Here is a 22,652-nt window from a genome sequence, read left to right as displayed (position 1 = left end):
GCAACAGGCTTATTCCCAACGCATATGATTTCCAGATTATGCAAGTACCCATTCTGATTAATTTATTTAAAATCAGTCAAGGAAAGAGCTATCGTTCCTAGTGTTCATTTTTACCAAGAGTCAAGCAATAAAATAATGAGAGTATATAGATGGCAAATAGGGATTTAAGTGGAGAAATGGAATTAGTAAGAATACAAAATTAGAATCGCCATTTGGTTATAACTAGCAATCCAGTGTTAATGCAAAATATTACCTGGAAATAGGCTTCAAACTATTCTTTGGTTGATGTTCTGTAGACATGATGTGTTTGCTTCTCACCAAAGACAGGAAAAGACCATTGACAGGTATCACTGGATGTATTATTTCACTATTTCTTGGAAGCTAGAGGAAATAGAGAAGCTAGGTTTACAATATGGGAAATTGAGAACATCTGAGTCTTTATTTTTTTAAAAATTTTCTGTGTCCTTGAGCATTCGTAAAGACATGGCAAATTTTTTCCAGACTTGATGAGATGGTCAGCTCAGGGTGGGGGCAGGAGCAGAACCAGGATAGCTTTACCAGTATTCTGAAAAGGTCATTGGTCGTAGTTCTCATTCAGCAAGTGTAACATTGTAAAACCCTGAAAACTCACATGCTCACCTTGAAAAATCATTAACTACCTGTTAGTCCTTTCTTTCAAAATCAATCAACAGATATATAGAGTGCGTAATAAACACTAACACTATGCTAAGTGCTATGAGATATACATAATATCAGATGCAATTGCTAAAATGTAAATTAATTTATATTGGTACAAAATAAAAACACTCTACAAAAGGATAAGTTATATGCAATAAGATGATATAGATAAAAGTCCTACCAAAGTACAGACAAGGTAGATTTCTTCAATGACTACCAGCATGGTTACTTTGTTAGAAATGCAGATTCTCAGACACCACACCAGACCTACTGAATCAGAATCTGCATTTTAGCAGATGCCCAGATCTTGTGACGTATATGCACATTCAAGTTTGAGAAGCCCATCTTAGATGTTTTCATAAGCAAAATGATACTTAAAACAATTGTTAAACTAATGAGTCGGCCAAGAAAGAGAAAGAAAAACAGTCCAGGAAATTTCAGGCAAGTGGTCAGAAGAGAACAAAAGCATAGCATGAGAGGGCCTGAAACATGTTCCAGGAAGATTTTAGTTTGCCAAATTTGCTAGGGCAAAAGATTTTATTTAGAGATTGCCAAAAGGTAAGTCTTAAAATGTAGAATGGGTCTGGTAAGAGATGGTCTGAAAGTTAGATTGAGAGAAATGCTTAGTATTTTTAGACAGACCAGTGCTTTTGGAATAAAAGTGATTCATACTGTTCAGATTCCACCCTTCAGATATGAAGAATTCACTCTGTTAGCTGCCTTGAGTATTGGCTGCTGGTGCCTCAAAGTTGAGACCTCCCCTGAGAATTGCCCTCGGCCAAAGGGGGTTGCTTCACCCAAGTTTACACCCTCTTCCTGGAGGCAGCTTACATCCAGTACTGGCTGATGTAGGGGAACAAAACCTTGGCCTCATGGCCTCAATCGGAAGCCACATTATTGAAAGACTGTCTCAAAGTTAAAGTTCCCTGTGGAGTGAGATGAGTTATCTCATATAAATGCATCTCATTATGGTAACTCTCTCTGCTCAGTCCTGCTTTTCTCATTCTCTCACAGATGTTGTTCCCAAGAGAGCTTCTCAATAAATCTCCCGCACACAATTCTCCATATCAAAAAACAAAACAAAACAAAAAAAACAAAAAAAACAAACTGATCACTTTCCTCGAAACTGTATATCAATAAAAAATGTATAATTAGTTCTATATAATTTTATTCTGATATTATCCTTTGGTTACTTTTTTAATGTGCTGTAACAATCCACCTAAAATGTATATTTCTTAAAGGCAGGAAATGTGCTGTATTCCTTTAAAAAAATATTTCACTAAGACAGGGGTGCCTGGGTGCCTTAGTTGGTTAAGCATTGGACTTTGGCTCAGGTCATCATCTAACAGTTCACGAGTTCAAGCCTCACATCAGGCTGTCTGGTGTCAGCAAACAGCCGGCCCCGGATCCTCTGTCTCCCTCTCTCTCGCTGCCACTACCCACCTGGCAATCTCTCTCTTACAGAAATAAATAAAACATTAAAAAATTGTAGAAAAATAAGTAAATAATTTCACTACGATGAACACAGATGTGGGTACATAATAAGTATTTAATTCTCATTTGATGAATTAAAAAACACTTCTTTTGGGTTCTTTTATGTTAAAATTTCTGTGATATGTCTAAGATAAGCAAATGAATAATTTCAGAAAAGCATTTCTGAACTGAGAAGTACCTACTTCCAAGACTGATTTCAGCCCTGCACATCAACCACATCGGCTCTTCTGTGTATCCCTGTTACAGCACTTGGAACATGATAGGTACTTAGTAAATACTGGTTAACTTATGAATAAATGAGTAACATTTATACAGTGCATTGCAGTCTACCTAAGTGTCTTTATTTAACCTTCCTGGAAACTTCCAGGTAATAGCCTCAGTTACAACACGAAGCTAAACATACACAGAAACACCTCAGTTTTAAAAAACATAGATTTCCAGGCTCACCTCAGACTTTCTGAATATTAGAGCCTCTATGGGCTTTCATTACTTATCAAACTTAAATGTGTATTAATTCCTAACAAGTTCCTAAGTGATGGTGATGGTCTGTGTCTCACACAACTAGGTCAATGTCACACGTTAGACCAGTAATGCTATATTGTTTCAGAACTCCTCAGGAGATTTTGAGGTGTGGTTACTCAGATTTTTTTTTTTTCAAGTCATGCTCAGGCTCTTCTCCTGGAGATTCTGTTTTAATTGGTCCAGGATGGAGTCTGGGTACTGACATTGTCTCCTCATATGCAGCCAAGGTTGGGAACCAAAGCTGTAGTTTTTGCTCAAGAGTCATTATCATTGAGGATCGGGTAGAAGCAGGACTACACCTGAGTCTCAACCCAGTGTGCAGGCTTTTTATGTACCCCATACTATCTCCCTGAACATAGATAAAATGTCTGAATTTCCCCACTCACTATCCAAGTTAGGTTTGTTGATTCTGAACTATATTTTATATATCAAGATGGAATAGAGACCCAAGATAATAACCACTATTACATAAGTTTCTAAAAATCACAAAGTAAAGGACAGATATGTGATCAGAAAATGAAAGTGGGTAAACATGACTGAATTATCCTCAGAATTCATTAATAAACTCTTTGAATATTTAGCAAATCTAGGGGTTCCAGAAAGTAGTCCTATAAATTACCTGAGCAATCATTTCCTTATCTCAGGATAGTATTTGGATGGAGAATACACATGCCTCTACGCTCTCCAATTCCCCCGCAAAATTCTTTACCATAGAAGTATTAGTAAAATAATTTCCTTTTGCTTACATTTTCACCTTTTTTGTAGGCAATCCACAAATATTTCACTGAAAAATTGTAGTCACCCATCATGGCGATTGAAAAATATCAGCATAGTTAGCCACATGTGCATGCCATTAGTTTTCCAACATAATACAGCAGGCGGTAAAGCGCAAACATTTCAGCCGAGGTCTCAGCCACTAGATGCCGCTGATGTGTCTGGAGGCCTAGGAAGTGGATTCTACAGAACTATAAAGGCTTACATCTTGGAAAATAAAATGCTGTTACTATGGTGACCAGCTGAGATTATGGATAATGAGAGTACCATGTTTTCCACTCTCTAAGGAGCTATTGTTCTCCGCCTATTGCTCTATGCTGAACATTACTGACCTTCAAAATGTATCAAAATCACTGGTACTTTCCTTTCTTTAAAAAAAGGGTATTTCATTCAGTACTTTTGTGTGAGTGAGAAGCTATACACATCAGTTATTCACACATACACGCACACGCGCGCACACACACACACACACACACACGGAAAGGAACCATTATTCAATGCATTTATTTTTCTTATTTACATAGAGAGGAGAGATCAATGGTCTTAACAGTACATGACGTCATAGTTTCTACAACTTAGGTGTTTCCAAATTCTTTACAATTGTCTGTCTACCAAGATAGAGGAACTGAAGAAACTAGCTCAATATTTATCATCTGTGTGACAGCATCAAATATCTAGCTAGGGATAATTGTAGGCGAGAACATGTTTTCAATGGAACAAGGATATATGAAATTTCCAGTTTAGTTACAGAAAATCTTGCAATACAGTTATTTTTCTTCTAAAGCTAGCAATGGGCAGGAAAATAGAGTCATGGGGAAATAGAAATCTCTTACATAAAAGAGATTGGAACAGGTATTAAAAGATAGCAAAAGGATAAATGACATTTATTATTTACTAACTAGTTGTTGGTTATTGATGAGTTTTTAATATTACTCTCCAACAAGAAATCTGTTCAGATTAAGGTTCATGTCCACGTATTTTTAGAAAAATAAATGTAAAAGAAATGTTCAGTGGGTATTGGGATTGTCTGTAAGAATATCATACCAAAAAAAAATTACCCCAGAATAATTACTTGAACTTGTATAGCCCAAGGAAATCAAAATTAATTAATATATCTCGAAATTCAAGCAAGGGAAGTATTAATGACCATATTTTTCATGTCATAAGATTTTACATAATAACTAATGAGTATGAAAAGTAATAAATATGTTATTTTTCATAATATATGATGGATTCTCATTATCCCAGAAGACTCCACCCAAACACTCCTTTCAAACACTATTGCAAAGCTGCTTAAACCCTCAGTGAATTTGACATGCCATCTCCTTAGGCCTAGTCTCCAATGGCATTAAATGATTCATAGCAACAAAACTTGGTATGTAGTTCTTAACAGTGGCTGCACCCTTTAAAAACAAATAGAAGATAGAATTGGCAAGAAATATCTAGAAATAAATGTCAAGAGACATTGTTAGAATACTAACCTGGTATTTGGGTCATAGTTTCCTAAAATACAGGAAATTCTGAAAGCACAAGTTTGTGGCCACCCATATGCAGCTGTCACTTCCATGAAAAGGTAATAAAGATATTCCAGGCACTACAAACAATGGCATGCTATACCCCACGACGTATTTTACTCTATTAGTTTCCTACGGCTTCCGTAATGAAGCACCATAAACTAGATGCCTTAAAACAACAGACATCTATTGTTTCCCAGTCCTGGAGGCTAAAAGTCCAAGATCAAGGTGTCAGCAAAGCCATGCATGCGCTCTCTCTCTCTGAAACCTGCAAGGGAAACTTAACTTGCCACATGCTAGCTTCTGGTGGTTTGCCAGCAATCTTTGGCATTCCTTGGCTTTCATATGCAATCTCTGCCTTTATTGTCATATGGCATTCTCCCTGTGTGTCTCTGCCTTCACATCACCCTCTTTTTATAAGGACACCAGTCATACGGATTAGGAGCCCTCCCTACTCCAGTATAGCCTCATTTTAACAAATTACATCTGCAATGACCCTCTTTCCAAATAAGGCCACATTCTGAGCTACTGGGGGTTAGGACCAGTATGTGTGGGGAGGGAAGACACGATTCAACCCATAATGGTCGCCCAATTCTAGATAGTATTTGGTATAGCATCAGACCTTATAAATTACTACCATTCTATCTCTTGACCTACAACTGCTTTTTAGGAGATCATGAGATTTACTACCAGCTTTTTGATGCCATACTCAAGCATTAAAAATGGACTCTAATAACTGCAAAGCAAGACGGACTAGAGACCCAAGGAATATAAAGGATTAACTACAGTCTCTTCTGACTTCTTCCAGTGATCAGGCAGAAATGTATATAAATCATATAGTCTTAAAAAAACATATTGAATTTTTTTCCAGTTGTCACTGGCAAGTAAATAATTACCTATACAGATGGACATGAATGACATTGACAATTATTTTGAGGAAATGTTTAATTCTAATAATAATTATTACAGCTTCATATTTTGCTAAAGATATACAATTTATACCACTCATTCTTTTATATTTCATGTAGTTATGTAAATAAGGAAGTGAAAAAACACTGTAGTTTCATAAATCTGTGAACTAACCTTAAATGCCTTCTGTGCTTCAATCTGCCCAACCAAGGATATTCTAGTTAAATTTAAGCAATGTAATTTTTTTTTCAGATTTCATCATGTATTCCCATCAAATTCTCTTCTAACACTATACCAAAAGAGGAAACACAAATGACTTCCAAAGTTTTAAAAAATTAAAAATGTCCTCAATGACCCATTGATTCTTTCTTCCTCATCCATGAGGATCTACCACATTCCAGGTATAGTGGTTGGTCCTGGACTTAAATGGCCCCCGGGATTGGCAATGGAACTAAGCTGTGGTGGTACAGTCACTGAGTCCTGACTAAATTATCCCACTTGCCCAAATACTTATTGAATATACAGTAAGCCCCTTATATTAGAATTTAAAGAGGAATGCAGAGGGGACTGCAAAATACATATTTTGTAAATTACATTCTGATTGGGTTTCCCAACAGTGATGCTAATGTAATTTACTCTTAGATTTCAAGGGAAGCTTTGGATTGCTTCTGCAAGTGTTCATTTGAAAAAACAAATATGCAGCCACATTTTCAACAGCCTAATGGCAATCGCCTGTACGTCTTGCCAATACCACAAACTAAACATTTTCAACACTGAACCTATCATCTCGTCCTCTAACTACACTTATTTGTATGCTACTGATTTGTCTTGTTGACACCATTGCCTTCCCATCCTGCAGGCTCAAAATCGATCTATTCTTTTCTTTCTTTTTTTTTTTTAATGGTCCCTCGATGAGGCCTCTCATTCACTTTTTCATTTTAACTGCACAATATTTTGCTGTTCTGTCTTCTTTATTTCCACAAACACAACTCTCTTTACCTCTCTTAGAATGGTAGCTTTCTAAATGGTCTCTCGACTTCCTTTTCCAGCATATTTATCTCATTGAAGCATAAATCTGATCATGATATCCTCTTAAATAAAAACTTTTTTCCTTCCTATTGGCCCATGGAATAAAGGCCAAAGCCCTTTGTCTACTATTCAGTCTTCGGTAATCAGTCTCCTATCTCTGTTCCTATATTCCTTAAAATATAAAAGAGGTATTTTATTCTTTGTCATTTTTGATATTAGAGAATGTAAAAAAAAAATAAGGATTTTCACTGAAATAAATCTTTAAGAGTTCTACTAAAGATGGCAAATAAATGTACTTTGATACTCGCATTATGCCCCAGATACATAATAGTGATTTATAAAATATAAAAAGAGAAAGCCAAAAATTCATGCAGGATCAAGACCAAGATAGACATGCCTATAAACCAGAGTCCTAACAGGAATCAGGACAGAAGCCCATGGCAGTTGGGCTCCCGGACTGAGCAGACACAGTAGCAACTTCTGTTCAGGCTATCTGCTCAGGCAATAGTCCAGAAGGGAATGGGAAGCTCAGAAACAAAGCCATGCATATAGAGGAACTCAATATATGATGTGGTGACCACACATGCCAGTTTAGTCAGGAATGACTAACATCTATTGTCCCGGTGTTTGTTCTGGTTTAGAAACTATTGTGTTTGTTCATTTCAGGTTTTTCAATGATTTCTAATAGTTGCATTAAATTAAAGAAAATATCTCTTGTACTTCCAGAAACTTCCATGGTCTGTCCGGTGTTGTGTGAGATGCATTGTGCAATGAATTTAGTTAAATTAGCTTTGCCAGATCCTTCCAGATACAATGTAACTAATAATACACATTCTAAGAAAACACGCAGGGTATTTACTGATAAATGTGTTCTGAGAAGAGTAGCTGAAGGCTCTTTCCAGGCTCCAGGGGTGAAGAGAGAAGTATTTGACGCCGGGTGCTTTTGCAAGTCATTCACATATCAGCTGACTTTGCCTTGTCTCAGGTTTTGGCCTATAAGATATATGACACCGCCATGTCCATCAGTTGGTGGACCATGCCTTGGCCTGAAATTTGTGCAAAACTGCCAATTGATGTGGTCTTTGGATACTAAGGGAAATCATGGAATGTGCTCATAGATATAGAGGCAAGCAGAGTAGCTGTACTGTAAACAGTAGGTGGAATGCACCAATGTCAATAATGCTGTCATTTATTGTATGGTAGAAATATATAACTTTTTATTTTTTGTAAATAAACCCTTTTGACAATGAAATAAAAAATATAAATGCTTATGCTGAATGAAAAGTTAAGTACAGAATTTATGTGTCTCAAAAGGTTGACTAGGTTTGTATAATTTTCATGAAATGTTTGTGGATACATATTATTCACTATAGAGTCCTAAGGTTATCATGACTACATGAAAACCAAAATACAAAAAATGACCAAAGAACCGTTAGCATCTTGTTTTAAATGGAAAACTATTTTAAGAAAACCATGCTGAAGACTACAGTTTAACAAAGAAACCACAAGAAGTACATTTTCATACTTCCTTGTGAAGCATGACTTTTCATTTAGATCAAATAATAGTTCTTTTCAATTAAATTCACTCATTTTCAAATGCAAGATTTCTAATGCACAGCTGAAAAGGTAAGCAATAGCTGGTGATATGTTGGGCCCAGCATTAAAGTTAAACGTTTCTGTTTGTATAGGTGTTACTAATTGCTTCAAAAAAAATACAGGTTACTTCCAACATTGACTTGATTTTTTTCAACCAATTCATGGAATAATATTACCGATGTTAGAAGTTCATTATGTTGTAGTTTAAACATATAAAATTATTATAAATGCTACTGTAAATTTAACTTAAAAGCACGAAGGTAAAATCATCTTTTTTGGTGATATCACAAATTTTGCTAGAGCACATTTATGCAGAAATGTATGGATTTTATACTTAGTTCAAAACACATCCAATAAAATGTATGGATTTTATACTTAGTTCAAAACCATAAGAGGAACAAATAAAACCACATTTTACTCATGTTTATAACATAGTAAGTACTAAAAATTTCAATGTATGGCAAGGAAATATAGACATATAAGAAGATACATGGCCTTACTTTTACTTACTTTTACTCATGTTTATAACATAGTAAGTACTAAAAATTTCAATGTATGGCAAGGAAATATAGACATATAAGAAGATACATGGCCTTACTTTAAGCAAAATGGAATGATGCAAAACTCTCAGAAAATAAAATATATTTTCATCACTTTGTGAAAAGGATTCTCTAGAGCTATGAGCTAGGAAAGAGATCATGCCCCCAACTCCCCTTTCTAAAGGCACATTCATTTTATTTAAAACATGAACAAGATAAAGGCATTATGTATATTCTCAATTTTCATTTGTAAATTATAAAATAATTATAATGCTCCTAAAAAAAACAAAAGCCAGCAAGTCGTGCGTACAAAGGAAATAAAAACTATAATTTAATATTTCAAAGTAAGCTTAAAAATAACAAATGTAGAAACTATAAACATACATAATTAGCTAGAAAACCTCAGAAATAAGATGCTTGTAAAATAGGAAGATGTAAAAATATGGGTGACAGCACTTAAGCCAGAGCTGAAGGTAAAAGAAAATATTATCTCAGAGATTAAAAAAATGAAATAAGATGAAATAATAAAATAAAATAGCAAATAAGCATGCTAAATGATGCCTTCAGAAAAGTAAAAGATGGAAAGGAGAAAAATATTCAAAAGCAAAAGAAATGAAGATATAATAATAAGGATTTGAGCTATAACTGTAAATATGGAAGATAAGTTATGAAAATTCAATAGACATATAATGATCCCCAAAGAGAAAAGCTACAGCAATAGAATAATAAAAAAAAAAAAATGCTGAAAACCGTAACTCAAGAAAAATTCCCAGAAATGAAAGACCTGAAACTACTCATCTGGAAATAGTCCTAAAAAGCCCAACACCAAGAGATATTCTCATAAAACTGAGACTTCAAAGATTTTTTTTTGTGTTTCCCAGCAAAAAGATCACCTCTTAAGAGGAAAGGAAATCAGACTTCTATTAGACTTTTCAAAAGTAACACTTTTAGCTAGAAGTAAATGGAGTAACACATTTTAAATACTGAAGAAAATAAAATAGGATCTACAGATGTTATATTCAAGCCAAACCCATCTTTAAGCAGGAAAACCTCAGACATGCTGTTATGAAATACAAGGATTTGTGGGATATTGTTCTCACGAGTCCTTCCCACAGAAAACAAAGAGAATGAGCTTCAGACAACCAGAAAATCTAGAGATCATCGTGAAGACTGTTGGAACCTTGGGGCCTGGTCCTACCAGTAACATGATCAGCACCTGGGAGAAGTTCAAACTTCATCATCAAACTCATGACCTCAAACCAGACCAGACTGAGCACTCCCTGGTTCCTACTTAATGAGCTTTAAAATCTTGAGCTGTGGGAATCCAATCCTTGAGCTGCTGGAAACCAACTTCTGATCAAAGTTACTCATTCAGTGCATATTATCTTTCATATTCTGTGGCTCTCATGAGAAAGTTCTGGAAACTGTGTCACTGATCTCAACTTAATTTTGGCCACAGGTCTTTGCAGAAAGGAACTGTATTATAAACACTTATGCCACTGTACTTATACCTCAAAAAATATGAAATTACTCTCTTTTTCAATATATTTCTTTTTACAGTTGCTATGACTTCCTGTTGTTATATCCTTTCTCCTTCACCCATTAAAGATGAATTTTCAAAAAGAAGAATGAAAGTGAGGAGAAGAAAGAGAAGAATGAAGATCAGAGATAGGGGTGGGAAAGCAGGAAGGGTAAGGAAGGAGATGAAGAGGGAGAGAAGGAAGAGGGAACAGAGGAGGAGAAAGAGAAAATGGGTAGGAGGCAGGACAGCAGAGAAGAGGGAGGGGTGAGAGAAAAGAAGGAGAGGGAGGAGGAAGTAGAGGAGAACAAAGAGGAGAAGGAGAGAAAGGGAGAGGATGAGGGGCAAGTGGAAGAGAAAGGAGGACAAGAAAGAAGCAGGAAGAGGAAGAGGGGGAGGAGGAGGGGCAGAAGAGCTAACTGAAGCAGGAAAACTATGAACTGCAGGAGGAACTATGCAGGACAGCAACAGGGAGGTCAACCCTGAGGGCTCTGTTGCAGTCAGACACCACAGTGTAAGTGACTGGGACAAGAATGCAGATTAGAGTGACCAGGTTACAAAGCCAAGAGCAACATCAGGGTAATTTTTGTATCCACCAGGAGGTAATGTTTATATCCACCAGGGCAATTTTTATATCCACCAATCCCATTGTGAATCTCCTGGGATCCTGTCAAGGGAACAAGAGAGACTTGCGTTAGCCATGCTTTAGCCTGTTGGGGCTCAAAAATGACCAATTTTGCAATTATGTCTGTCTCTTCACTGTTCCTTCAGGTTGATCAGGCATGCAGACCTGGGGATTACTTTAGGTTGATAACCACAGCAACAAAAATGTTGTTTGTTGACTACCTTAAAAAGCTAATCAAAGATATTAATAATGTGCCACATAAATAACTTCACGCATAGTGTCACTGAAGTTAATCTTGTTTTGGTATTGTAAGAAATATCTTTGAAGAGTGCTTGGGTGGTTCAGTCAGTTAAACATCCAACTCTTGATTTCGGCTCAGGTCATGATCCCAGAATCATGGGATTGAGCCCATGTGGGGCTCTGTGCTGAGCCTGCTTAAGATTCTCTCTCTCCCTCTCTCTCTGCCCCCCTCCCCTAATCGTGCATTCCCACTCTCTGTCTCACTAAAATATATATATTTTACTCTCTAAAATGTATACATACATATATATATATATGTTTTATACATATTTATATACATATATATGTATACATACATATATATGTTTTATACATATATATATGTTGTATATATATGTGAATTAATGTTTAATTGGTACAGATGGAACTTACTCTGATAATCTCTTTGCTTGCTTACACAGTAGAGGGTACTTAAAGTTAACAAATTACATTTTAGGATGTTATGAGTCTTGTGAAATACATTTCCTTCCATGCTTCCACACCATAGGCACAATTCACATATGCTTAAATTTGCCTTTCCATGTACCAAATATGAATTAATGCACTGTTTGATGGCAAGAATTTCCTGTTTTGTGAAATGTCATTAGGTAGTCAAAATCTTTCAAAAGTTTAAGTGAAGCTATGAAAAACAAAAAAACATTCAATTATAATAAAAATGAAAATCACTAGTAAAATAAGCACTCACAATAAGACTTACCTGTATGTATGTTTATTACCAACTAAAAGTATCATTATAAACATAACTAATATATGGGGCACCTGGGTGGCTCAGTTGGTTAAGCATCTGACTCTTGGTTTCAGCTCAGGTCATGATCTCGAGGTTTCGTGAGTTCAGAACCCATGTCAGGCTCTGTGCTGGCAGCACAGAACCTGCTTGGGATTCTCTCTATCCCTCTCTCTCTGCCCTTCCCCCATTTACGTTGTCTCAGTCTCTCTCAAAACTACATAAACTTTAATATTTTTTTTTCAACGTTTATTTTATTTTTTTGGGACAGAGAGAGACAGAGCATGAATGGGGGAGGGACAGAGAGAGAGGGCGACACAGAATCGGAAACAGGCTCCAGGCTCCGAGCCATCAGCCCAGAGCCTGACGCGGGGCTCGAACTCACGGACCGTGAGATCGTGACCTGGCTGAAGTCGGACGCTTAACCGACTGCGCCACCCAGGCGCCCCAAAACTACATAAACTTTAAATAAAAACAGTAAACATAACTAATACATGCATAAAAGTAATCATAAATTCTCAATAACATTTTTTTCCTGGAACTAAAATACTTACAATAGAAAACACATTCAGTGAGTATAAGATACTATCTTTTAAATTAACTTGGCAGAAAAAAAAATTGCTAAAATTCAGAAAAATATTTGAGAACTAAGAAGTACATAGTATATTTTTTAAGTACATATAAAAGTCTCCTTGTAGAATTATATAGGCTTAAATTTCTATATACAGAAGGTACAAACTTAAGCATAGTTTCTCAAAGAAACAGAAATGTTTGACTAATATACCAATAAGAACGATTATACATATGTGTGTGTGTGTGTGTGTGTGTATCTTTGTTCAAAGACATTTTGTTTAACTCTTAAAATATTAGGAGAAAAGGAAATAATCATACAACAATGCTTTTTCTTAAGGCCATGCATCACTCCAAACTGACACATGTAACTGCCATTTTTTGAATGCCCTATTTATATTTGTGGGTGTTTTTTTACCCTATTTATCTCTCATTCCAATTTTTTGGATAGTGCCATTAAGGTCATATCTTTAAATAATCTGTCCATGTTCACACAGGCCACAAGTATTAGAACCAGAATTCCAACACAGATCTGTCAAAACATAACCCACCCTTTCTTCTATGTTACATATCTATCATAATGTATTTCCTAATAAAATTCAATTTTTAAAATTATTTTTAACATTTTAATATTTAATATTTAATAATTGACAAATCAATTAATAAAATTTCAGCTTACTTTTGCCTATCAGAGCCTGTCCTACCAATTTTTTAGACAGAATTTATAGGAGTTAATCCCAGATAAATTTAGCTGGAAAATTATTGAAGACAAAGAAGATGCTCGTTATGGAAATGAGAAAGTGTTCAAGACAATGATGATAGAATGGAGTTTGGTTTCCAGAAGATCCAAGTTGCTTCCTAGTGATTCCTTTGCAAGAGCACTGTCATTATCAATGGCCCTTATCAATGAACATATCAGCCATCTTGTCAGTCACTTATATTTCACTCTAAAAGAGCATTTCTACCCTGGTTTAGATAGTAATCATATATGAATCATTAATTTCTGTGGTTTTGCTTATCTTTTATATAGTGTTCTGAATATAGAAAGAAGGGTTGTGGAGTCAGACAGACTGGTTCCCTTTTTTACCAGTTGGAGCTCAGGACATCCAAGTCATTTATATACCCATTGCCATCTCCACCTCATCATTTCAAGTGGGGAAATCGATAGTTGCCATATACAGTTATGGTGAGGATTAAAATGGCTAATATATGAGGGGTGCCTGGGTGGCACAGTCGGTAAGTGTTTGACTCTTGATTTCACCTCTGGTCTTGATCTCACAGTTTGTGGGTTTGAGCCCCACATCAGGCTCTGCACTGATGGTGCGGAGCCTACTTGGAATTCTGTGTCTCTCCCTCTCTCTGCCCACATAATCTCTCTCTCTTTCTCTTTCTCTAAATAAATAAATAAATAAATAAATAAATAAATAAAATGGCTAATATATGCAAAGGATTTAGCAATTCCTGGACTCATAATAGGCACTCAGTAAAATTTAGTCACTTCAGTTTCTGTCTTTTTGTTTGTTTTAACCTCATAATGCTTACCAAAGTATATGTATATGCATATATATATATATATATATATATATATATAAAATATGCGTATATAGGCTATATATATACAATAATGTGTGTGTGTATATGCAAGTGAGAATAATGAATTTCCTAATGGATACAAAACTTGCTAATACGAAATGAAAAATGGATACAAAATATTGTGAATATAAAATGAAAAAAATGTGATGTTTCTAATGTGTGACAATAAAATGTAACATTTGGAGTTATATTTTGTGGGGCAAGAAACAATTGTTTCTCAACTGGATAAAATTTGGGGCGCCTGGGTGGCGCAGTCGGTTACGCGTCCGACTTCAGCCAGGTCACGATCTCGCGGTCCGTGAGTTCGAGCCCCGCGTCGGGCTCTGGGCTGACGGCTCAGAGCCTGGAGCCTGTTTCCGATTCTGTGTCTCCCTCTCTCTCTGCCCCTCCCCCGTTCATGCTCTGTCTCTCTCTGTCCCAAAAATAAATAAAAAACGTTGAAAAAAAAAAATTAAAAAAAAAAAAAACTGGATAAAATTTGTTTTTCTTACTATAGAAAAAATCATTTACATCACTATTACTTTTCTACAGTTGTAAAATAGCTTAGTCAATAGAAATTTCATCATCACACCCCTTTACAATAAAATAATCCCCATAGGTACCATTACACAATGTCCTCCACTGAAAGGACGCCTAGTAAGCTCTTTTGTGAAATTCCTAAATCTGGATGTGCTATAAAGTATAAAGCTTTGGATTATAACCCTCTCCCAGTTTATGAACAACTGATTTCTGGACTTCCACTCCCTATAATAAACAAAAGCATGCTTTGAACATTTTAGGTAAACTATATACATTTTTAAAAATGTTTCCCATGTATTTGGATTTTCCTCTTTCTATGTCTTACTTATCCGTTTGGATAGTGTGTCTATTGCAGTGATTAAGAAAACTTGTTCCCAATGCAATTCTAGCTCCTCTCTTACTACCTGATTATATAGGCAAGTCACTACTGCTCTCTAAGCTGGTTTCCTCCTCTGAAAAATGGGGAAAGCAAAGGTACCTACTTTATTGTGTTGTTATAAGGCTTAAATGAAGTAAGAAACACAAAATCTTAGAATCACTTCTGGCACAGGGTCATCATTCAGTAAATGTTGCTTTTATTCCATTGTTATTTCCTAGAGAGATGGGGCAACATTCATTGAGCCTTTGGTTATAGAGTAGTCACCAGAAAAAAAAAAAATGAGAACAAAAACAAGTAATAAAAGCTTTCTGGACATCAATAATAATGATAAATGTGACAATGAAATAAACTTAAGGGACCTGATTGGGACTGTGTTTCAAAAATCAAAACGAGGCACATTTATTGGTTCTAGGGTGGCACTTTTCTTTCTTCAGTTAAAGAGTTCCATGCATTTTCAGCTGGAAAATTTAATTTGAAAACAGAGATAAAGATACACAAAGTAAAGACTTTGCTTCACAAATAATACTCCTCAAAAATTATTAGCTGTTGGCATGCCTGGGTGGCTCAGTCGGTTAAGCATCTGACTTTAGCTCAGGTCATGGTCTCGTTTGTGGGTTCGAGCCCTGCTTTGGGCTCTGTGCTGACAGCTCAGAGCCTGAAGCCTGTTTCAGATCCTGTGTCTCCCTCTCTGGGGTGCCTGGGTGGCTCAGTCGGTTGAGCGACCGACTTTGGTTCAGGTCATGATCTCACAGGTCGTGGGTTCGAGCCCTGTGTCGGGCTCTGTGCTGTGCTGACAGCTGGAGCCTGGAGCCTGCTTCAGATTCTGTGTCTCCTCTCTCTGCACCTCCTCCACTTGTGCTCTGTCTCTCGCTCGTGCCCTCTCTCTCTCTCAAAAATAGACACTTTAAAAAAATTATTAGCTGCATTACATTGTTGATTTCTTTTCAAAATTTAACCATGTGTGTTATGTTTGCACTTTATGAATTTATGGAATGAAAAACAAATCTGACTCAAGTACTGACTTAAGTATCTTCCTTTTGCTTTTAGAGAAAAATATATTAAATATCTCACTTCCTTACAGTTAAGGATGTCCAATCCTTAACTGTGAAACAGTCTAATTTGGAAGGTAATGAGCCTCCAGCCGCTTAAGTGAGAATGGTGGAAAGGAAATATGCTAAAATACTACAAGGTTCCTTCTATTTCTGTGATCCTGAAATACACTTTGCTGTAGTGTAGAACCCCTGTTTCATACAAGTCAAACTCTTGGTTTTGGGGGCAGGAGCTGTTCTGTTTGATAACATCCTGTTTTTTACCTTTCAAAAGTTAGGTTCGGGGAAAAAAAACCCAAAACAGTCTGATCCAACATGATGCCTTTAGGACAACAGTTAGACTTACATTCTTTGAAATCTTATTAGGCTTAGATTTCAAGTGAAATGTCCTGTAATTGCTCAAATTTAGATGACATATCAGAGGAAGTTTCCAAAATGCTGCACTAACCTCCAGTCTTTTTAAAAAATAGGTATAAAACTTTGACCAAAACACACTGAGGGTAACAGAGGATATTCCTGGCTGAGAGATGACTCATATATTTAACAGAAGTCTCTACTTACCCTCCAACTCACAAATGTACAAATATAGAACACGTCTTATGTGGGGGACTAAATTTCTATGTCCAAAGCCATAAAATCACCAACCAATAGCTGAAATTTAGGGTCTCATAAATTAACTGGGCCCTACCATACACTGTTTGAATTACAGTCCTCTAATATTTTACTACATAATTAAGCTACAAATATGTAGTATTTATATAATTCCATGGTTTGAAATTTAAATACAAGTTAGGACGGATTTTATAGTATGTATTTTTTAACTAACCACATACACGTTGGAAAATAGATGTGTTTTAAGAAAAATAAAAACACACACATACACAAAGCAAACTAACATGTGGCAAAGTTTTGACTTACTTTGAACATTCCATATAGTACAAGTTTTGAATAAATTATGAACTAGTTATGTAAGAAATTTTAAAAAATTAGAACTTACAAGAAATATATTTAAAACTTTTATCATATTATAAATTAGCCAGAAAAGCTAGTGAAACTTTTTTCTCTGCTCATTAATTTAATCTAAAAATTTTTTTGGACTCTTAGAGCAGGCAATACAATATGAAAGCTGACTTATAATTTGAAATGAATGGATATTCCAATATCAGATTGGGGCAACTTGGGGATACAAGTATAGCCTTACAAATCTGAAAGAAATAAAATTAGAATGAAGAAACATCTTACCAGTTCTTAAATGTAGATTTCTAAAGCTACATTTTCTAATTCTTTGTCTTCTCTGAGTTTCCATAAAAAGATTTCAAAAGGCATTGTGGGCTAACATAAAAAATGTACCACTGTGCTTGAGATTTCTTAAGAATATTATCTACTTAGAAGATAGAATCAGATACAAAGTTCAGTGAATCTGTACGTAGTCACTTTTCTAAAACAGCAGACTTTTTGGCTCTGCACCACCTGACAATTTCTTTGTCCAAGCCCCACTAAAAATAGGCCTTTATAAAATGGAAATGTTGAGACATTAACTATAGCAACGTGAATGAGCACCACTATAATAAGGATTTCTCATCAACTCTTGGTTTATGTTGTATTAACATATGAAAAAGCTATTTAAACATTAAAATTAATACATCATAAAACAATGGTAATGCTTCATACAAAATATAGTTTTATTTGAATCACAACTACTCACAATAGCTATGAATATCCCCATTCAAATTGCTATCATGAATATTGTATAAAATGAGAAGAATAAACTAAAAGTAAAATTAGAATACTGCTTTATAAATTATAATATGTCAAGCTAACAAATGGTAGACTTGTCATATTGAGCAACTAAATGTCTAAATGATCATTCAGCACTCATAGTGTAGGAAGAAAAAAACATTGGCTTTGTTGCCTCTAAAGCAGTTGCTCGATTTTTCATACTGTCATTCTGCTCTATTAGCAAAGCCTAACACAATTAGGTATGAATATGCAGTAATAACATGCAAATTGTTCCCTCACAATTGCCCTAAGGCAGCAGTCTCAGCCTTTCTAAGTTTGATTCCTTCTACATCATTACAGGCTTGGCATAATTCATCAGAATAAAAAATACCTCAACCTTATTGCATGTGGCCAGCTAGTAAAATCATCGGTAGTTGTTAACCACTCTCCCTCGATGGGTTTGTTAGCGATGCTGTCCCCAGCTCCCTGCCACTCCTGCACTTGTACATGTTTCCCTTGGGTAATGTTAGACACTACATTTGAGCCTGCCAGAACAATTAACCCTACTGTTAATTAGAATGAAATGTCAGGCGCACAGATGGTACAAGCTGGCACCCTGCCATCCCGCCAACTGCTGCTGAGAGCAGCTACCCCACTGCTGACAGCTGCTCAGCCATGTCCCAAACCAGCAGATGTCAAAACTTTCCAGCTGAGGAAGGTTAAAAAAAGCAGAGAGGAGGGGTTTCTCATCCCAGCAGTGATGATGACTGTTTTACTGCTATTGTGTCTATTACCTGTTGTCACACTGTACCAATCAAGAGGCAGTCGGCAAGCAGTGAGACGCAAATTTAAAATAATGATACTAATAATCATAACATAAATAAACACAATATGGCTATAATGTAATGTAAGGATGAAAACGGCACAGGCAAGAAAGTCACTGAACTTTTTCACTAAGTTCTCCTGAAGCTGAGCGGCGTGTTTTAACACACATTTTCAAAGAGAAAAGAAATCTTTTAACATTCTCAAATCGGGTACTTTAAGCCAAATAGTGCCTATCTAACTTTCAGGCAAAATTTCACTTTGTTTTCAGAATGCCTACAGAGGGATTAAATTATTACTTTGTTTCCTGGTATCTTTTCTGTTCATTATTTATTAACATAATTTATGAGATGATAAATTATGTTTCCCTTTATCCTCATACACACATAGGTAATCGCCAAAAGGATAACAGAACATTATCCATGAAAAATGTCAGAAACTAAAATACAACAATGAAATCACAACTGGATACCATTTTGATTAGAAGGCAGCTTCAGAATGTGACCTAAATATCATGTTAATTTTGTGGCCTAAAAAAAAAAAAAAAAAAAACAACTCGTGATGTTATTAGTTGGAAATTTAAGTTATTTCCAAACTTTAGAGGACTGGATCATAAACCTCTAGTATTTATTTTGACTTTAGGAAACAACAATTTTGTGTCTGATTGTTATTAAACATTGAAAGTGTGGAAGTGTGAAAGTAATTTCCTTTCAATTATGCTACTTTGAGTCATTCTCTTTAACAGCGTGAATGCAGGTGGATATTATAATTTAAATGCCACAGGAAATATGCCATAAAAGTTAAAGTTCATGTTCCTGCTATTTCTACTTCAATCAGACATCATTTATTGATAAATTATTCATTCAGCATTACGTAAGTACACATACATACAAAAGAAGCCACAATACAAAAAGGCTTTGAGTATTCAAAAAGAGTTAAAAATTACACTCATGACAACCATTCCCTCTAATTAGGTAAAAACAATCATAATACTCACAGATACATGGTCCTGGTATTAGTTAGGGGTTTTGTGTCACGTATAAACAAAATTAACATATACCAAGAGGAGATTTACCAGAAAGGTATGAAATGGTTCCCAGTATATTAAAAAGATTTGTAAAAAGCTGAAGAACTGACTTAGAAATTACACAAATAGTTCAGGGAACTAGGTGGCAGGAACAATGGCAAATCTAAGACACTAAGATGAATTAGTTAAAATCATTTCTTCTAAGAATTTAAACTTCATTTGGTCTATTTTGGTTCACACACCCAAGCCAGGTATGTGCAGCACAGCTTACTAATTCCAACAACACTGAAACAAATGTTTAGGTTGCTACTATCAGGAAAAGGGCAAGTGGGTTCTGGGTGTCTAACACAATAGCGACAAAGATGACCAACACCCTGTGAAATCAGTTTTAACCAATTCCATAAAGGGATTTTATGCGAACATCATTAAAACTACAGAGATCAGTATAAGCAAGGGAATGAGTAGTTATTCCAAATATGAAGCAGAGAATATATATGATTTTGCACGTGGTGATAAGAAGCCTGGCTGATTTGAGCATTGAATGTCTCACTAGCACAAACCAGTAACAATGATGACAGTGATAGCTCAATGTTATTACTTCCACTAATTTCTTCTGGTAAGTACTACATTTCTATAGCATTTTACAGTTTATAAAATACTTTCTCAGCTAAATTCTTCCTTTAGTCTTACAATAATCCTGGGAAATATACGATACACATATTCACTGACTTTTATATATAAAGGATCAGGTGGACTGTTATATTATAGATACTAATATTAGAGCCAATGCATGAAAAGACTTTGTTGCTAACACACATGAAGAATTTGATATTTCTCAGACAGGTTTTTGGAAAGCTAGAATTCTTTCTTCAGCTGGTAATGTTTCTCAATAGCAATAAATGAATTATTTTAAATATGATTCCCTATTTCATTATTTCATTCCAAAAAATACATATTATCTGAGCAACTACCACATGTCCAATCCCAAATCGAGATACCAGGAGTAGTGAGAAAAATGAGAGAAGCCTTGCCCTCAAGAAACTTGGAATCTACTATAGAGATACAATCACGTACACAAGTGTGGAAATGTTCATAACTGTTACAACAGAGATGGGATAAAGTATCATGTGGACACAAAAAGGTAACGGTAAGGTCCTACGTGGGGGCCATCAAGAAAAGCTCTTGAAAGTGACAGGACTATTGATATATTTGAAAATCAGTCTGTCTCAAAAATTGACAAAGGATTAATTAGCATACAAAAGAGTTGAAGAAAGATAGTTATGAATTAAAATAAATACAAAAACTCAGCAAAAATAAACCTGCTCCTAAAATGCACAAGCCATACAGTTGACAAAAAAACAAAACGTTTGTGGTTTGAATCCTTTTTCAAAATGTCTCTTTGAAAGTAACATATTAAAATGAAGATACTACTAAATTCAGTGTAGATGTTCAACCAGAATATGTCTCAATTCCAATTACATTTTGAGTTTAGAATAACATGTTGGAGATCCATAATATAGATTAAAATTTTTCCTTGACTTCCACAGAACTTCCAATGCTGAAAAGTGAGATATATATTAAATTGAAATTATAGGTATGGCCAAAATCCTTTTGAATATTTTTGTTGGACAAAAGTAAAAACAACATTTGCCCATTCAAAATTAAAGTATATGTAGGTATATATAAAAGTGTATAATTTTACCATCTCTATTCAAATACTGAATAAAGTTAATCATATTCCCTCTCTCTCTCTCTATGTGTGTGTGTGTGTGTGTGTGTGTGTGTGTGTGTGAAATAATTAATAAAATGTTACTTTGAACATAGAAGTCATTAGATACTAGAAACTTGAACATTTTTAAACTCATAAACATATAGCAAGTTCAAGTCATATCATCCAACCTCAATCTGAAATAAGATAAAATATATTTTTTTCTGGAACCCTATTTTGGTTGCTTTTCCATTATTCAATACTCTTCTACAGAAAATGCCGTATTCTTAGTATCAATACTCATTGGTACACAGATTATAATTTTTAACTTTCATCCTCCATATTCTAGCAATATAAAATATGTATTTTGTTCAAGGTTTCAATCTGCAAATGAAATTTGTTATCTGTAAGAATGAATAATGCAGTCTTAGGTTTTTATAGTGTTTTGGAGTTTATGCATTGCTTTTGCTTATAGCATTTTACGTCATCCCTACAAGGCCACAGCATGGGAGATGCTATCACCCTCACTTTTCAGTGAGCTCCTCTGGATCACATAACTTATAATTAGAGCTAGGACCAACCCAAGGTCACAACCTAAGTACAGTGCTCTTTCCGATTTAACATCTACATGTAGTCTGCCCCTGGCTCACCACATGACAAGGAATGAGGCGAAAGTCCAGCAGCATATAGTGACAGTCTTACTGCTGTTTTGTTAATTAGGCCTATTTTCATTTATTGGAATCAAATGACACAGACAGGCCCTGAAGCAAAACACCCAGCCATCTATTGTTCTCAGCAACCACAATTAAAAGTCAAAGACCTCTGGACAGCCTGGAAAAACAAACCAGGGATATTTAGTAAACAGTTGTGAAAAAAAATAGACATTAAGTAGTTAAACAGAAATAATGTAGCTTCTGCTCCTTACAGACTTAATGGTACAAAGAAGTGAAATTCTTTATCAGAATAAATACACTTAGATTGAAAGGTATGCCTACTTAGAAAAAATTTAAAAAGTATTGTCAGATGAAGAGTGTAATCTCTCT

The 22,652-nt window shown here is 35.3% G+C and overlaps 1 long non-coding RNA gene across 1 annotated transcript in view; it reads right to left on the bottom strand.

The window, feature by feature from the left end:
- LOC131495100 (uncharacterized) overlaps window positions 1–22,652 on the bottom strand; it is a 189,927-nt gene that overhangs the window by 62,491 nt on the left and 104,784 nt on the right. Inside the window, exon 2 of the long non-coding RNA XR_009253762.1 lies at window positions 254–381. This is a non-coding gene — a long non-coding RNA (uncharacterized LOC131495100). The remainder of the gene's footprint in view (window positions 1–253; window positions 382–22,652) is intronic.

This window comes from Neofelis nebulosa, chromosome 14 (genome assembly GCF_028018385.1).
Source record: "Neofelis nebulosa isolate mNeoNeb1 chromosome 14, mNeoNeb1.pri, whole genome shotgun sequence".
In the NCBI taxonomy this organism is placed as follows: domain Eukaryota; kingdom Metazoa; phylum Chordata; class Mammalia; order Carnivora; family Felidae; genus Neofelis; species Neofelis nebulosa.
The sequence above is the reverse complement of the archived record's forward strand: the minus strand, read 5'-3'. Positions and strand labels throughout refer to the sequence as shown.